The sequence below is a fragment of the Pinus tabuliformis genome, chromosome X, assembly GCF_031772625.1.
Source record: "Pinus tabuliformis cultivar Carrire ecotype Pingquan chromosome X, CPIR1, whole genome shotgun sequence".
NCBI lineage: Eukaryota > Viridiplantae > Streptophyta > Pinopsida > Pinales > Pinaceae > Pinus > Pinus tabuliformis.
Genome location: NC_142308.1, coordinates 1,452,320,080 through 1,452,338,024, shown reverse-complemented (window position 1 = coordinate 1,452,338,024; position 17,945 = coordinate 1,452,320,080). Strand labels below are relative to the sequence as shown.

At 33.0% G+C, this 17,945-nt stretch overlaps 1 pseudogene; it reads left to right on the top strand.

Moving 5' to 3' along the window:
* LOC149145487 (splicing factor U2af small subunit B pseudogene) overlaps positions 1–17,163 on the top strand; it is a 31,933-nt pseudogene extending 14,770 nt beyond the window's left edge.
* Positions 17,164–17,945: the final 782 nt, after the last annotated feature.

The window sequence follows — 17,945 nt, the reverse complement described above, 5'->3', positions numbered from 1 at the left end:
GTAGAAGCTAAAAATATTTTCCTCAATTTTCGAAACTTAACTTTATCAGCAAGGAATCCACAATAAAGTAGACAAGTGGATTTGAGAAAATTCTCCAAATAGAGTCAAATTTCTATCCAGAGCCAATGATAATGTGATCAATACATGTCCTAATAGCTGTGGAATAACAACTCTACTACGAAAAGAAAAAATCTTGATAAATTTCCAGAGAAGTTGATTTTCCACATGTCCTAGGTCCCCGAAATAAAAAATTTGCCTTCGGAATAACAAGTTTGCTACAAAAATATAGGATTATGACAAAATTGAGAGAGAAGCTGGTTTTCTGTTAAAAATAAGGTTTCCACCGAGGATTCGGTGCTTCACATAGTAAATATCTACACTAATGACATACTATTAAATAACATATCATGATAAAGTTGAATTTGAAATGTTGGAAGTAATGCTTCCATGTCATGTGTAGTTGTCATTGTGAGTCCCTAGGAATCATTCCAAAAGATGTTGATTCCTATGTGATGAGTTGGACTCATAATCTATAAGTGTCGAAGTTAGTGTGTTATGTCCTATATATATATATATATAAAATTGTTGTGATGGATAAGATATAGTGCGATTTGTGTTGTGTTGTACAATGTCTCTCTCCTCTCTTTAGATTTCTAACATAGTATCAGAGATCATCTGAGCCAAAATCTCTAATGAGAGGGCTCACGAAAATGGAAAGATCTAAGGATTGATCCATAGGATTAGTGTGTAGATAGTAAGAGTAGATTACTACATTCTATTTCTTGTGTGAGTAAATTTTTGTTCTTCTATGTTGATTTGTTTTCAATCATAATTGGTTTGGTTTGAATTTTATTTGGAGCTATCGAATCCTGTGTTTTGAAGAAAATAAAAGGGAAAGTTCTTGCTTTGACCTGCATCCAAATGATCCTCGTGGAGAAGTTTGTGTAAAGGGAAAACATTATTTGTTGGTTATTGCAAGCAAGGAATGCGTCTAAAAGGAAGAGATGTAAATGCTCAACCATTTCCAGCGAAATGGAATTCCCTACTCGGCTGCAAACACTTGAAGATATGGCAAAATTGTGATGAAGGGATTTGTCGTATCGCTGCTCTTGCTGGAATGTGCTTGCATTCAGACCAAGATCTAATTCACGGGAGAATCTCGTCATTCAATGTTTGAAAATGATCTCAAGTCAGATGTGTAGGTTGTTGAAGATGAGATCTGATTCATGTGAGCGTCGCAATACCTCATCACCTGTTTCGTTATAATGAAAGAATACCACCTATGGCCCTGCTACTGGTCTCACTGTTCTGCATGGTGGATTCTGTGCAAACTACAGTCAATGCCCTACCTTTGATAAGATTGTTCTGGTTAGTTATTGTTAATTTAGGTGTATACATGGAGATCTATGTGGTTACAACAGATCAGATTCAATATGCGATTACAACATATCACGTTCAAAAAGATCTTAGTTGGGTAGTAGCAGACCATTTTTCATAGACTACCTAATGAGGATTGCTTGCTATGCTTATTTAGTCCATAGATGTGTGAAACAAGAGCCCAAACAGCCGTGGATATGTGCTTTGTGGGTCCCCTTTGAGCAGTCAAAGCTTCAAACAACAAGTTCTGACGGTGTGCTCAAATGTACATGTTGGAAGAGTCTCCTGCAACACTTGTTGAATACACTCTAAAGTTGGTATATCAATCAAGATGGTTAAGATTTCTTCCTCGTTGATGGATTCAATGTGAGTAGACATAGTGGCAGCGTAATATTGTTTGTAATATTGTTTGTTGTTCATGTGTAGAAGATTGGTGTTTGTTGGTTTTATTTTTTATTTTAATTATATGAAAGAGAATTTAATGAGCAGAAAAACATCTACAAGTTAATGGTTCTTAATGTTCTTCGGTGTCAAGAGAATATATTATTGACTTGGTTATGTTCAGTCTATTATATGTTAATGTGTTTTTTGTTTTTTGGTGCTTCAAGAACATTAGTTACAAGTTTTTTTCATATGTATGTAAGTGTATATATAAAAAATGGTTAGTTGTATAATTAACTACTAGATACACTCAGAAAATTCACCTATACAACTATCAAAAGTGTAGTTCGCTGCATTTTTTTATAGATGGGAGTTGGTCTATAGGGTGGTTGAGTATCGAGATTGTTTTTCGGAAGGTCAATAAGGGTCAATTGTACAAATTTCGTAAACGATGGTTAGAGGCAGTTATGTTTTGAATGGATTTCTAGTGGCAACTTGAAGATGTATTGATGAAGAAAGAGCAATGTTTATGAGATTCCAAAGTGGATGTGAGTAATGATGAAGAGGAGTGAGACGGATACCATATTGTTGTCGTATTATGTGTTTTGATTGTTTTCCATGTAAGCATTAGGGAGGGTGTTGGAAGTAATGTTTCTGTGTCATGTGTAGTTGTCATTGTGAGTCCCTAGGCATCAGTGTAGAAGATGTTGATTCCTATGTGATGAGTTGGAGTCATGATCTATATGTGTCGAACTCAGTGAGTTATGTCCTATATATATGTAATTGTTGTGATGAATAAGATATAGTGTGATTTGTGTTGTGTTGCAAAATCTCTCTCTACTCTCTTCAGGTTTCTATCATGAAAAAAAACACAGAAACAGAAACTTTGTGACAAAAAGAAAATAGATGTCAACCCTAAATAGCAAAAATAGACACAAATATAGCACACTTACACAAAATGCTGAAATGCTAAATTGTTTTACAATTTTTTGTGAAAAACATTTCAAAATTTTACCATTTTAGAGAGAAGGTTCTTGGAAAATATAGATACATATATCACTTTCAACACTGCATTTCTCAAATTCCTTATCACTTTCTTCCACAAAAAAATGAGCCTATTGCAGAATTATAAAAAACATGTCAAATTATTTGAAGTTCTTCTTCATTTGATTTTTTGCTTAAGATATCAAAGAATGGTCATCATTCTACAGTTCCAAAGAGAATAAATGATTCACGTTATGTCTAATAGCATATCGAATAAGTAAATTATGGAAATTTAATTAGTATCTAGTAAAAAAATATTAAATACAGTAAATTAGTATCCCAATAAGAAGTAAATTTGATGCACGGTTGGAAGGATATCAACTTCAAACGAACCAAGGCGAGAATAGACTTGGCACTGTATAAATCTTCTGCCAGCAGTTGTTTCCATTTTCTACTGTGCGAAAAAGGTAAAATATAGAAAGGATTGTAGATTACAAGTTTAAGATTTTATTTTCTCTTACAAAAAACGGTATTTAAATGTTCTCAGGTTCCACCAACAAGAATTTTCTATGGAGTAAAAGCACCCGACAAAGCTCAAACCCTTTCCCTTAATTGCTTACTGAGAATTCACTGGAAATAGTAGCCCTTTCAATGAAACGAACTAGGGACAGAGGAGGTGCCTTCATTGCTTCCCGAGAATTCACTGACAAAAGCAGCTCTTTCAATGAACCGAACTAGGGACAAAGGAGGTGATTCTAAGTGTAGTGCTTCAATTCCTCCTTTCTCTGTTACTTTGGGCCTCTGAAATATTCAGTATGAAATCTACAAATATTTATGAAAGATCAACAGGTTAATGCACTTGTTTGCCGGTAATGACGCGTGTTAATCATGTCCATGCATCCCATGACATTTTCCATTGCGAAGTCATGAGATAAGCACGCTTGGCATGTCTTTGACATTAAATGGATAATGACAACAACAAGTGTGTCACTTGCGTTGTTGACTAACAGCAATTGGCTTTTGCACCATATAGGTCTTTCACTAGAATTTGAAGTCATTGGTGTGGAACAATGGAGAGTTATAGAGGCCAGAATTTGAAATCACTGGATTCTAGAGAGTAAATGGAATTTTTACAGTTCCAATTCAAAATGCGTTATAAATTAGGAGCAACTGGGGCCTATAGCACACTATAAAGGGTAAGTTATACCCAAAACACTGCATTGTATTGAGGCTGGAAGAATGTAAGTGCACCTATGTATAAGGCATGACATTAATTATCAAAATAAAATAATATGACACATATACATTTATTTGAACAAAGTTTTCAATAAATTCATGTCTAAGATTGTGACTTGGCTAAACACTTGAGCGTAAAATAATGAAGAAAGAGAGTGAAATAAATTTTTTTACAATGATTATTGCTCTATAAACATCCTCAATTATCAAGTGGTATATACTCCATTAATTAGTATTTATCATGAAATCTGTAAAACATTAAATTAAAAAAGGGTGAGAAATAAATGCCAAATTCAAGTGGAGAGCTTCCTTTTAGGAAAAACCAACAATCTTTTAAAGCAATTTCAGAGTTCACGACGTAGTATCCAAAACCATTTTCAAATGCTCTAAAAGGTTTTCTATGTAAGCATGTCAACACTAGCTGATTTTGGACGAAATCCTTTTCGTTATCCACAAGGTTATTTTCCTTTTGACAAACATTGTGATTGTCCAATATTCATTGTTCGATATTTTGTTGAATAAATGATCTGAAATAAGTAGAATCTTTTGTTCGCTTTGAAATGAATTTCCATTGGCGTGTAAGAGCTCTGCTAACACCTATTCAATTTATCCTTCAAAATGAATTTTAAACCCAATCAATCTCACCAAATAAACACCATTAGATCTGGGAATGTTATGATAACTATGTTAAAGTAATGATTATTTCTCCCTTCAAAAGGAAACATGCGTTGTTAAAATGCATCTGACTGCACCATCGAATGCAAAAAATTTAAACGAGATGGCTCATGTTTTATCCTCGATGAAATTACATCATAATTAAGAAATAAAATTAGTGCTTTGCGTAGATTTTCATCAATATTTAAATAAAATAGGTTTTATATAAATATATGTAAATGTGAATGGAGGTCATGGAAATAATATAACAATATTTTTGTGACAGTAAATTATAAACAAATTATTATAAATACTAAACACTTTTCTCAATCCAAAATTTTTAGATAAAATCATATTATATAAAGATATTTTTAAGGATCAATTTATGTTCATTTATCTTCTTGAGGGGTAACTTCCCAATGATCTAAACTCTAATACATGATGCTTCATATGGAAGACACAACATGATGCTTCATATGGAAGACACAATCCTTCTTTATAGCTAGTAAGAAAATCCTAATTATAACCAAACATTAACTCTAATACATGATGTTTCATATGGAAGACACAATCCTTTTTTATATCTAGTAAGAAAATCCTCATTCTAACCCAACATTAGCCACTCAGTGAGTTTTCTTTAATGAAGCTGCATGTTCTTATGCTTCTTACGGTATTCATATTTCTGTCCATGAATTTGTACTCTTAGAAACTTATTGCTAGTCATTTTAAAGGAAATGCATGGAACTGTCTGGGACGAGGCAAAATGCATCAATATTTTCCATCTCTATCTTGCTGGTAAATTTGTACTCTTACAGTTCTATTTCCATCCATTTTAATTAAAATGCATGAAACTTGAAAGGCATGAAACCTTCTGTGAAGAGACAAAATCCATCAATATTTTCCATTTAAACCCAAAGCCCACTATACAGTCAACAATGTAGCTTCAAAGGCTAAAAAGCAGTAATATATATGATCAACACTAGCAAAGTGAGGTTGAACCAGAATAGGTTACCAAGACTAAAAGAATGGGGTTCAATAAATGGGGTTCAATAAATCTCAAATCTTTTAAAGGATGCCTTCGAGTTTTGTTTCAGAAACTTCTTGCGAGGAAGGGAGATCGAAAAAATAGAGAGTTGCACATCAGAATGGGTATTTTAAAAACTTCATAAAGTATTGTCAAGTGATCCCAGAAATTTGAATCATGACTCTAAAGGACTCTAAAGGTCCGATCATGATATGGATTTCGCCAAAACTAATACTTCAATTTTTCACCTTGTTTTCAATATTTGGTTTCTTCAACTTTCGGTTTTGCTGGGCACCTCTTTGTTCAATTACTAGTATAATTTTTAATGTTGATATATTTGTATTCCAGCGCGGGTGATCTTGACAATGGTTATCATGACACCTGCCGGAAGGGAATGGCATTTGGCTTTCCAGCTTCCCTCGCAATGTCGTTCGGACATGGCATTAAAGTTCCAAGTCATACAAACCGCAAGGAGGATCATCGGGCTTGGCCTCACCTAGTCTAATGGTCTGTTTCCATTTTTGTGTCTAAGATTTTTTTTGGTGTATATGCATACTATGCATAGGAAATTAGTTAACGAAGGTCTGCGTGCCTGTTCCTGTTACTTGGATGCTAGGCTATGATTAGGAAAAATATTAGCAATCTCAAGATTAGAAATTTGTGTTACTAATATTACGTATAGGTAATTAGTTAACGAAGGCTTGTGTGCTGGTTACTTAGACTATAAATTTGTGGTCCAGCACAAAGCGATATCCGATATAATATTTTCTTAATATAATAAACAGCCAAACCTACACTCAAAAAAATATTGGTATATTATAATATTTTTGAATAATAAGCTTTTTATTATATTTTCAATTATACATTTATTACGTATTTATTACGTTATTCCTTGATGGCCAAAAGGTTAGCCATACATCAATTAAATTCCCAAATTACTTAAACTTTCACTCAGAAATGTAGGTAATTACCAAATTACTTACACTTTCACTTAGAAATGTAGGTTTGTGGCATAATAATGAATAAATGGTTTTAAATATTAAATATTTTGAAAGTTATCAAATATATTATAATATTACTATTTTACATTAATATTCATAATAAATTATTATCATATTATAAATTTATAATATAAATAAATATTATTTATAAATAATTTTTATATTAAAATATAACATTAAAAAATATTATTTATATTAAATTATAATATTAAAAATGATATTAATATTGTAAAGGTGCAGGGACAACAATTAAGGAAGTTGTTGATGAATCTTTTAAAATGGACAAAATAATAATATACAAAGCACTAACTAAAAGAAAAAAGACAAGAGAATCTCTTACACCTCTCTAAGGTAGCTCCTAAGAAATTTTGGAGGCAGATTGTGACTAAGATAACTAAAGATAATAATAAAATTGGTTTACTCGATTGGAATTACTATCTTAAAAAGATCTATGAATCTCCAAATGTCATGGATAACTTTGAAACCCTGCCCACAACAAAAAAAAAAAATTCTCTCTAGAAGACATTGATTTTGGGGTTAAACGCCTAGCTAATGGGAAAGCTAAGGACATTGAAGGTTACTAGGCGGAAATCTTAAAAATTGGAGGCCATGTCCTCATCCCCCACATCCATAAGCTTTTAAATCAAGTAGTCAAGCAAGGGTTCCCTAAGCTATGGACTGAGAGTCTCATTATCCCTATTTTTTAAAATGGGGATACAAATAACCCCTCTTATTATTGGACAATTATGATCAACCCTCTCTTAGCTAAGTTATATGGTAGTATTTTGGAAAAGAAGTATAGCATATGGCTTGAAAGAGAAGGTAAGCGGGCTAAAGGCCAAGCGGGTTTTAGAAGGCATCACTCAACAACAGACCACCTCATTACGCTTAGGATCATTATGGAGGAATGTCGTAATGATAAGTCCAATCTCTTTTGTTGCTTTGTGGACTTTAGAAAGGCTTTCGATACGGTTCCTAGAAGCAACCTTTGGAATAGATTAGAAGAGATAAAGGTTCCTTTTAGGTTGAGAGATGCCACTCTTAGGTTATACGAGAATGTAACTGCCAAGCTAAAGAGCAATGAGGGGTGGTCGAAAGATATTGAGTGTAATATCGAAGTTAAACAAGGTCGCCCCCTCTCCCGTACCCTATTTGTCATTTGCATTGACAAGCTCGAAGGTTATTTAGAGGAAGCAGGATTTGCTGGCATGATCTTAGCTGGGATAGTCGTCATCCTTCTTCTCTATGTTGACGATATTGTTCTCCTCGCAAGGTGTCCATCTGATCTTGATAAGCAACTTAGGCTTCTTAAGGATTTCTGCTCTACCATGGTATGACTGTTGACACTGACAAACAAAAAGTTATGATTATCAAATCCAAGAAGGACACCTACGCTAATTTTATGTATGACAATAATAACTTGGAGGAGGTGTATTCTTACAAGTACCTTGGAATTGATATTAATCACAAGCTCAACTGGAACTATAGCATTGAGAAAAAGATTAATGGTGGGTGGAAAGCTTACCTTGGTCTTGAAAATAATTGTAAAATGGAAAACCTCGTAATGTGGGATAAAAATAAGTTCCTCTTTGAAACTTTAGTCACTCCTGTTATCTTATATGGATGTGAGGTTTGGGGTTGCAGCATCTCTAGAGAATTCTGGAGAAAGATTGAGCAAATCCAAAAGCGCCTTATAACGTATAACATGAAAATTAAAAGAAATACACCCTACCCTATTCTCCTTATAGAAGTAGGTCTTTCCCTTATCGAGAGCCTAGCTATGACTAGGCTTCTATTCTACAAGCAAAAACTCAATAACATAGGAGATCATAGACTTCCTAAGCTAGCTTTAAATTCCAGCCAAAACCACCTAAGGCACAAACGGGGGTGGTATAGAGACACAAGGGCTTGGTTAAACCATTGGGAGATCAACGAGAATGATGCATTGCAAAACATTAATAACATTAAAAATATTGTTACTTCTAAGTTCAAAGAAAAAAATGTGGTGTGAGAAAGATTTAGCAGCTAAAAGAAAATTAAGTTATTATAAGAAGGTCATCAACCCCACCATACAAGATCAAAAGTATCTCTCTATTTTAGCTAGCTCAAAGAGGAAAATTAATATAGCGAAGATTAGAAAGAACTCTTATGAACTTCATAGTGAAACAGGTTGTTGGGCAGTTAATAAAACACCATGGATGGAAAGGATTTGCCATCTCTGTGAGAATATGAACATTGAGGATGAAAACCACTTCCTTTTAGAGTGCCCTGCGTACATCCACATTAGATCTCAGTTTCATAATCTTTGTCACAATACTGACCTTCCTAGCCTTTTACGATGTCAAAATTATAGTGAGCTTGCGAGACTTCTCCCCAAGCTTTTTCAGCATACGAATAAAATTTTAAAACAATCTAAATAATTTGTTTTTTTAGGTTCGATAGACTAAAGTTGAGTCTCAGTGAACGTTAACCATCATCATCATCAATTAAAATTCTAATAACATTAATAGTATTTTTAACATTTTTACTTCAATTATTTTATACTATAATACTATTATTAGCATTATGTTTAAATCCACAGTTTGTTGTTTTTCTGGTTCCCGATGATCAGTAAAGCCTCAAATCTAAAAGTTGAAAGTTTCAAATATTCCCCAAAAAAAACTCTCACAATCACTAGCACTGTTACCATAAAAATTATTAACACAAATACTCAATAATAACATTTATATTTTAAATATTTTTAACATTAATGTTATTAATAATATTAAAAACAATATCAAAACCAATATTATTATTAAAAATAATGATATTAATAATAACATTAATAAAATTAATATTATTATTAAAATAATATTATTAATTATTAATAATGCCATATTAATATTATTAATAATTCTTAATGTCGTAATACCCATTTAGCTGCCATATTTATTTTGACATTTATGATTTTATGGAAAAAATATTATTGATTTAATATGTTTAACGTGACAGAAATAGTTCATATCAAGAAACGATTGCAACTACCATTTCAGGTATTGATATCATTCTTTCATCACTATGGATCCATGCTTAGAGTAAAGTGAGGATAGGATCATTCATTTTATTTTTAAGAGAATGTAAGTGCGAATACAGTCATATCCTTAAGAGGACATCTTGTCCTCGGAGTGCGCTAAGATTTAACCTTTTTTTCTGAACAAGTTGAGAATTGTGGATCTAAAAAGTGATCAACACTTGATCACTAACCTCCGAGCATAGCTTCCAGGATTGGATCTGAAGATCACCATAGATTTAACCTCTTTTTTCTGAACGAGTTGAGAATTGTGGATCTAAAAAGTGATAAACACTTGATCACCAACCTCCGAGAATTGTGGATCTAAAAAGTGATAAACACTTGATCTCAAGATCACCCTAGAATTATTTTATTATTACTCAAATTTTGTATGTTAAAATGTATGGTTGTTATTATATTGGGAAGTACAAATCATTTCCTCATACTTTTTAAAAAGTTAGATTGTATTACTTCATATTAACTAGAGCATCATTACATAGTTTTTCTATTTTGTGACAGGTAACATTACAACAAATGTTCTCACTATTTAATGAGAAACTAGGTATGTTTTACCTTTTGTCGATAGAATAACAAGATCCAAAATGAAAGGATTTTAAATTCAATTACATTGCCAAAGAGACTATGAGATTATCATAACAAAAAGAAGCTATTAGAAACTATTAATCTGAAGAGTTTACTCGTGCAAGATCCCAAGCACTAGATCCTAGAAGGGAAAAGGACATTGCAATGTACAAGAAGTGACACTCAATATGAGTGAGATGGGTATCCATCCTCTCCATACATAAGCACATATTTCTCACATTTCACTTAGCAAGTTGTGTGAAGATGTTGTATTCATCTATCAACTTTTCCATCAGAATTCTATCCATCAAGGTTTTGAGTTTCCTGTACAAGAAAATGCCTAAATGTATTGCTTCCTATGGCCCCTGGAGTAGTCAAGATTAGTGATTAAGTTCTCAAATTCCTCGAACAACTTAGTGTATGACAATGCATGTTGCTCTTTGGAAGCCATTTGTTTTAAGTGTTGCATCTCATTTATCTTATTTTCAGGGACTCATGAGTAAAAGGAGTCTACCACCACCTAGGCATGTTAATAATCTTGGTTTGACCTTGGGGGCCTCAACCACCCCTGTTGCCTCCACACCTCCTCATATGCTATCTCTACATAATGTCTAGTCAATCTGGGTGTACCATAATTGAGAAGTAAATACTATTGTAAGTTGAAGACAAACAACTAAATACTTGAAGATTACTCAGCTCAAAATTTTTGTTAGTGGTTATCTAATAAGAGCGACAATGAAACACAACATGCTTCAAGATACCCTAGGAAAAACTTGAGGTACGTCTCTAAGTTGTCATCTGTTCCATCTTGCCAATGACTTGTAGATAACAAAAATTTTTGAAGACCCATGATAACGAGACTAGGATGGAAAACTTTAAATTCCCCACAATATGGTACCTCAATTCTACCAAGAAACATACTAGACTTTTCCACAACAACCTTGCTCCAAGACACCCTCTCCCCCTAGCTCATTGTGTCTAGATTCTGGGGTAAAACCACTAGTCTCACAATAGAGGCAAGGGCCCAGGGTACTCCCATGAAGAATACCCCCAAAAACCTTCTCGACAAATCTCGGTAGCTGAGTGTATTACCTCCACGAAGTTTCCATATCCAAACCGAAAAAATGCACATGCATGCATGTGAGTCACCACGCCACCCTCCGAATTTAATGCAACACATTATGGCAACCTCTAGGGTGGTGAACATAAATTCCCAAGCCTCCATAAAGATGATTTTGCACCCCCATTGGGGACATTCTCTGATACATTGAATTAGAAACCATTTATGAATGTGATAGGAGATCCAATCTTTCGTTTATAACCTATGTTGAGTTATTTATTGTCATTAATATGTTATAAATGTCATTCATCAACTCTATATTATGAATTGTGGAAATTATATATATCCTTCACAATGGAAGATGAAAATATAAGATATTTTGATTTTTTATTATTTTGTATTTGTCTATATAATATTGATATAAAACTAAATTATTTCATATGGAGAATAACATATTTCACTTATGTTTGACATTAAAATATTTATTATATATATCTATATATATATAATGTTAATTGAATACAAAAATAAATTATAGATCTCTTTCATACTTCATGATAATATCAATACTATGTCAATTCCATATTGAACAATAAAGAAATTATATATCTTTTATACTAAAAATAAGAAAACCAGCATAAACCAAAATATAATTTTTTATTTTTTATTTTTATCTTAAATTATTATTTTTATTCTAATTTTTTTTATAAAAATAAAATAAAAGAAAAATTAAAATATTTTATTATTATTATTATTATTATTAATTTTTAATATAAATATTATTTCCTACTTTCTAAATATAAAATTAGTCGACAACATCTCCCCAGCTATAAACCATCTCTTGATACACTTAACGTTATTAAGATGATTATTATTTTATTAAAATAAAAATTTGTATTCTTACCATTATTATTAACCATATTAAATTATTATGTTGAATTTTTTATTAATATTATAATTTAATAATAATCCTAAAACAATATTTTAATATTACCATTAACAACAATAATAATGTAAAAACTTAACATTAAAAGCAACATTTAATACAATGCAACATATGTAATATTTATAGGGCCATCTATTCGTTATCATGGTCCAAACATACTTTTCATCATGAAAATTAAACTAGAGAAACTTAACATTAAAAGCAACATTTAATACAATGCAACATATGTAATATTTATAGGGCCATCTATTCGTTATCATGGTCCAAACATACTTTTCATCATGAAAATTAAACTAGAGGGGCAGAGCAACAGTGCTGACAAGAACAAAAGTACTTTTCGTAAGTTCACTTGATGCGAATAAAATGTTGTAGGGTTAAGTTTTCACTCCACTTTTTGTTAGTTGTGATATTTGATATCGAGAAATGACATAGTAAATTTTGTAATTAAATTAATAGGTTTGAGAATATAGTTATAGATTTAGAGATGTAAAAAGTTCCTTGAATGCAATTTTTTATATTATAAAATCAGCTTTTTAATTAAAATAAAAATTAGTATGATTTTTTAAATTAAATAATTAAGAAATATAAATTAATAATTAATTTATGATAAATAATAAAATAATTATAAATTAAAATATTTATTTTATAATATATTCCATATTATTAATATTATTTAATTTAATTTAATGATATGTATCATATTACTAAAATTAAAAAAATAAAAATAAAAATTATAGATTAAGTGGGCTCTATGCCTATCAGAAATACCAAACCTCCCTTGAGTGATTGGTCAGTTCTGTGTACTTCGGTTTGGCTCTTTGTTTTTCTCTATTTCGCTTGCTGGAGTAGAGACAATCAACCCTTATATATCTCAGGATTTATCGAAATCGACTTTTTAGAAATCTCAGGATTTATCCAAATCTAGTCAATGCAGTAAGGGACAATTCTAACTGTTATGTTAAGTCAATGCAGTAAGGGACAATTCTAACTGTTATGTTAGGCTATTCATAGATAAATATTGCTTATATCCAATTTTACCGCATAACTCTGCTCAGAGAAAAAACACAGGAGGCACTATGCGGAAAAAATCTTGGATCAGGCCACCATGTGTTTGAATGTGCTTTTTATTTCATGGTGTGGGTTTGATATTTAGTTGTGTCTAAATTGAGATTAAAGAAGGATTGATGGTTCTTAAACAGGAAGCTTCAATGAACTAAATGTCAATTTTTGTGTGTTAGTAATTTTGGTTGTGAAAAGGGTTGGTGGTTCTTAAACTGAAAGGTTCGGTGTTTGAAACATCAATTCTTGTAAGGTCAAGTTGTTTGATCAACTTTTGAACACATTCAGTATCCAGACCTCCATCCTTATGAACTAACGGATAGTTGTTTCAATTCTTGTAATGTCAGGTTGTTTGATCAACTGATGGATAGCGAAAACAAAATATCCAAGAGATGGTGGTTGGTCCATAGGATGGTTCATTACTTGATGGCTCTTCGAGGTGTCAATATTGTTGATACTCCAAAATTCATCAACGTTGGTGACAGACTGTTATGTTTTAAGTGGAAGTGAGGTAACAACTCGAACATGTGGTGGTGAAAGAGCGGATTTTGTGAGATTCCAGAGTGGATGCGAGTGTTGATGAAAACCAGTCAGACAAATTTATTTATTGTTGTAATATATTTTCCATGTAAGAATTAAGAGAATGTTGTAATACTATTGTTATATATATTTTAAAAATAAACTTATAATAATATTAATTATGGAGATTTTGCATTTACAAATAAGCTCCGTAAATTATGCGAAATTAATATGATAAATAATTAATATTAAATATAAAAAATAACAATTTATTTTATATGATATTTTTTTACACCAAAATTTTATAATTAATAAATTTAATTAATATGATAAAAAATACATAACTATTTTTAATTTATAACTCAACCTTATTATAAAAATTAGAGTGTAAATCTTACCATCAATAATGGCAAAAGTGTCCTCAAACACGTAATTTTATTAATTAGAAAACAATTACATAATTGATTTTGCAAGAGTTTACACAACAACACAAACACTCTTGCAATGAGCTATTTATAAGCTCCATGTCCTAACTACCTCTAATTATGGATCACTTATTAAATAACAAGTGTCCATTTACAATAAATGCTATTCAAACCAACTAGCTAACTATTCTCCTAAAATAGAGCCTAAGATACGACACATTTGGAGAGTCATATCTAGTTACAACAATATGCTAATTCTAAAAGTCTCCATTAAATAATTAAACATTCTAGAATAATAATTATTAATTTAATATCTTAAATTAATAATTATTTTATTCTAATTTTATAACCTATTGTAAAATTGTATTTTTGGATCATCTAACATTCCCCCCTATGATCCAAAGATACATTACAACAGATACCAAGTTCATCCCTGAACTTAGTAAATTTTATTCTGCCGAGCGGTTTCATGAAAATGTCGGAGATCTGATCTTCGGAAGGACAATAAATTGGTTTGAGGACATCTTTGGCAATGAGAGACCTGATATGACGATACTTGGTGTCCACATGCTTTGTTTTTGAATGAAAAACTGGGTTCTTGGCAAGTTTGATGGCGGACTGGCTGTCAATGAATAATGATGTAGCTTCTATCTGAGAAATGCCCAAGTCCTGCAAAATTCGGCGCAACCAAACAATTTCACATGCTGCTTCCCATGCTGAAATGTACTCTGCTTCTGCTGAAGAAGTGGCCACTGTAGCTTGTTTCTTACAACTCCAAGATACTGTTGTTGACCCCATATTCATTAAATAACCTGATGTTGATGCTCGATCATCAATACTCCCAGCAAAGTCGGCATCAGAATATCCACCAAGTACAAAATTTTTACTCTTTGTGTAAAGAAGACCAAAATATTTTGTTCCTTGGATATATCGAAGAACTCTTTTGGCTGCATTCCAGTGGCTGTCTCGTGGTTCCTCCATAAAACGTGAAAGAATACTGACTGCATAAGATAGATCAGGACGAGTATTTGTCAAATAAATCAAGCTTCCAATCAGCTGTCTGTAAGTTGGACTGTCCACCTTTTCCCCCCCTTCAAAGTTTGAAAGTTTCAAGTTTTGCTCCATGGGGGTGAGAACAGGCTTGCAATCTTGCATGCCAAATCAATGAAGAACCTCTGCTGCATACTTATTCTGAGAAATGAAAATATGATGTGGACGTTGGAAGACTTCAACTCCAAGATAGTAGTGAAGTAATCCCAAATCTGTCATCTTAAAACCTGCATGTAATTCCTTTTTCACCTGTGCAATATGATCATCATGGTTGCCAGTAATGATCAAATCATCTACATACATAACAAGAATTACCATATATTTTCCCTGTTGTTGCACATAAAAAGTATCATCAGATTCACTTCGTTGAAAACCACAATAATGGTAGAAGTGTCCTCAGACACGTAATTTTATTAATCAGAAAACAATTACATAATTGATTTTGCAAGAGCTTACACCCGAACAACACAAACACTATTGCAATGAGCTATTTATAAGCTCCATGTCCTAACTACCTCTAATTATGGATCACTTATTAAATAACAAGTGTCCATTTACAATAAATGTTATTCAAACCAACTAGCTAACTAATCTCCTAAAATAGAGCCTAAGATACGACACATTTGGAGAGTCATATCTAGTTACAACAATATGCTAATTCTAAAAGTCTCCATTAAATAATTAAACATTCTAGAATAATAATTATTAATTTAACATCTTAAATTAATAATTATTTTATTCTAATTTTATAACCTATGATAAAATTGTACTTTTGGATCATCTAACAATCAACCTAGCAATTTTTAATAATTATATTAAATTTCTAAAACATAGTTATCATATTAATTAAACCTACTCAATAGTGTGTGTAATGTGCGGTTTAATAATCTTTGTCCACTCATCTTCACTCCAAATATTGTTATGTATTCTAAATGCAAATTGCATCGAAAGACATTAATCTTTTCAAAGGGTAAACCATTTTTAAAGTGTAATTAGAAAAATATATGTAATTTTATAAATTTGAGTCTTCTTATGTCATTATAAGTTTACAAATAAAATATATTTATATCAACTTTCAAATACATATAATTTATTTATAAACCGTGACCAGGGAGGGAAAAGGATGAGACCACTTTGCAGGATGTATTACAGTTCCCGGTAACCGGCGGTAGCTGGATCTTAATTCTAGGGGAGAATAACAGAGGAAGAAAATGGATGACACAAGTTTTGCAGGATATATTAGACGTGGTCTCCGTGGTTCCTCTGAGTATTAAATTCCGAATTTGGTACTGTCTAGGAATATTCGAAGTTATTTTTACGCCGTAAGGCGTTCCCCTCTGAAATCGACTTTTCTCTTTGCCTACGTGTCATTACTTTGCACCATTAGATGATATGTTAGACGATTGAGCCATCTTGAGTCGTTGGATTATGTTGATATAGCTGCAACTCCTTAACTGCCTGAGCAGCGCATCGGCATCGTCTCCTTGGGTACTATATCGACAGCGGGGAGAAGATGCTGGTGTACGAGTATATGCCCCAGGGGCCGTTGAGTCTGCATTTGTTTGAATGGGTGGCGACCGGGCTCAGGCCACTAGAATGGAAACAAAGGCTTAGCATTGCCCTCGATGTCGCCCACGGAGTTGAGTACCTGCACAGCCTTGCACGGATGAGCTTCATTCACAGAGATCTGAAGCCCTCTAATATCCTTTTGGGCGACGACATGAGGGCCAAGGTCTCGGATTTCGAGTTGGTCAAGCTGGCCCCTGATGGAAAGTTTTATGTTGAAACTAGGCTGGCTTTGGTTATCTGGCCCTGAATACATAGGTACGCATGGAATCACTCCATTTCATTCCATTTCCCTTGATGTCGCCCGCAGAGTTGAGTACCTGCACATCCTTGCACAGACGAGCTTCATTCACAGAGATCTGAAGCCCTCTAATATCCTTCTGGGCGACGACATGAGGGCCAAGGTCTCGGATTTCGAGTTGGTCAAGCTGGCCCCTGATGGAAAGTTTTCTGTTGAAACCAGGCTGGCCGGCACTTTTGGTTATCTGGCCCCTGAATATGCAAGTACACATGGAATCACTCCATTTCATTCCATTGCCCTCGATGTCGCCCGCGGAGTTGAGTACCTGCATAGCCTTGCACAGACGAGCTTCATTCACAGAGATCTGAAGCCCTCTAATATTCTTCTGGGCGACGACATGAGGGCCAAGGTCTCGGATTTCGAGTTGGTCAAGCTGGCCCCTGATGGAATTTTTTCTGTTGAAACCAGGCTCGCCAGCACTTTTGGTTATCTGGGCCCTGAATACGTAGGTAAGCATGGAATCACTCCATTTCATTCCATCAATCTAGCTTTGTTGGAATTTAGTAGCTTTGTTTTGCTTCATTCCATCAATTTAGGTTTGTTGGAATTCACTAGCTTTGATTTGTTTGAATTCATTAACTTAAGTCTCATTGAGTTGATTCGGAATGCAATGAGTTCATTCAACCAGGGAGATTCTTCAGTCTCCCTGGTTGAATGAACTCATTGCATTCCGAATCAACTCAATGAATCTTAGCAATGGTGTAACGCCTGTGTCTGATTTGTCGGAGGAC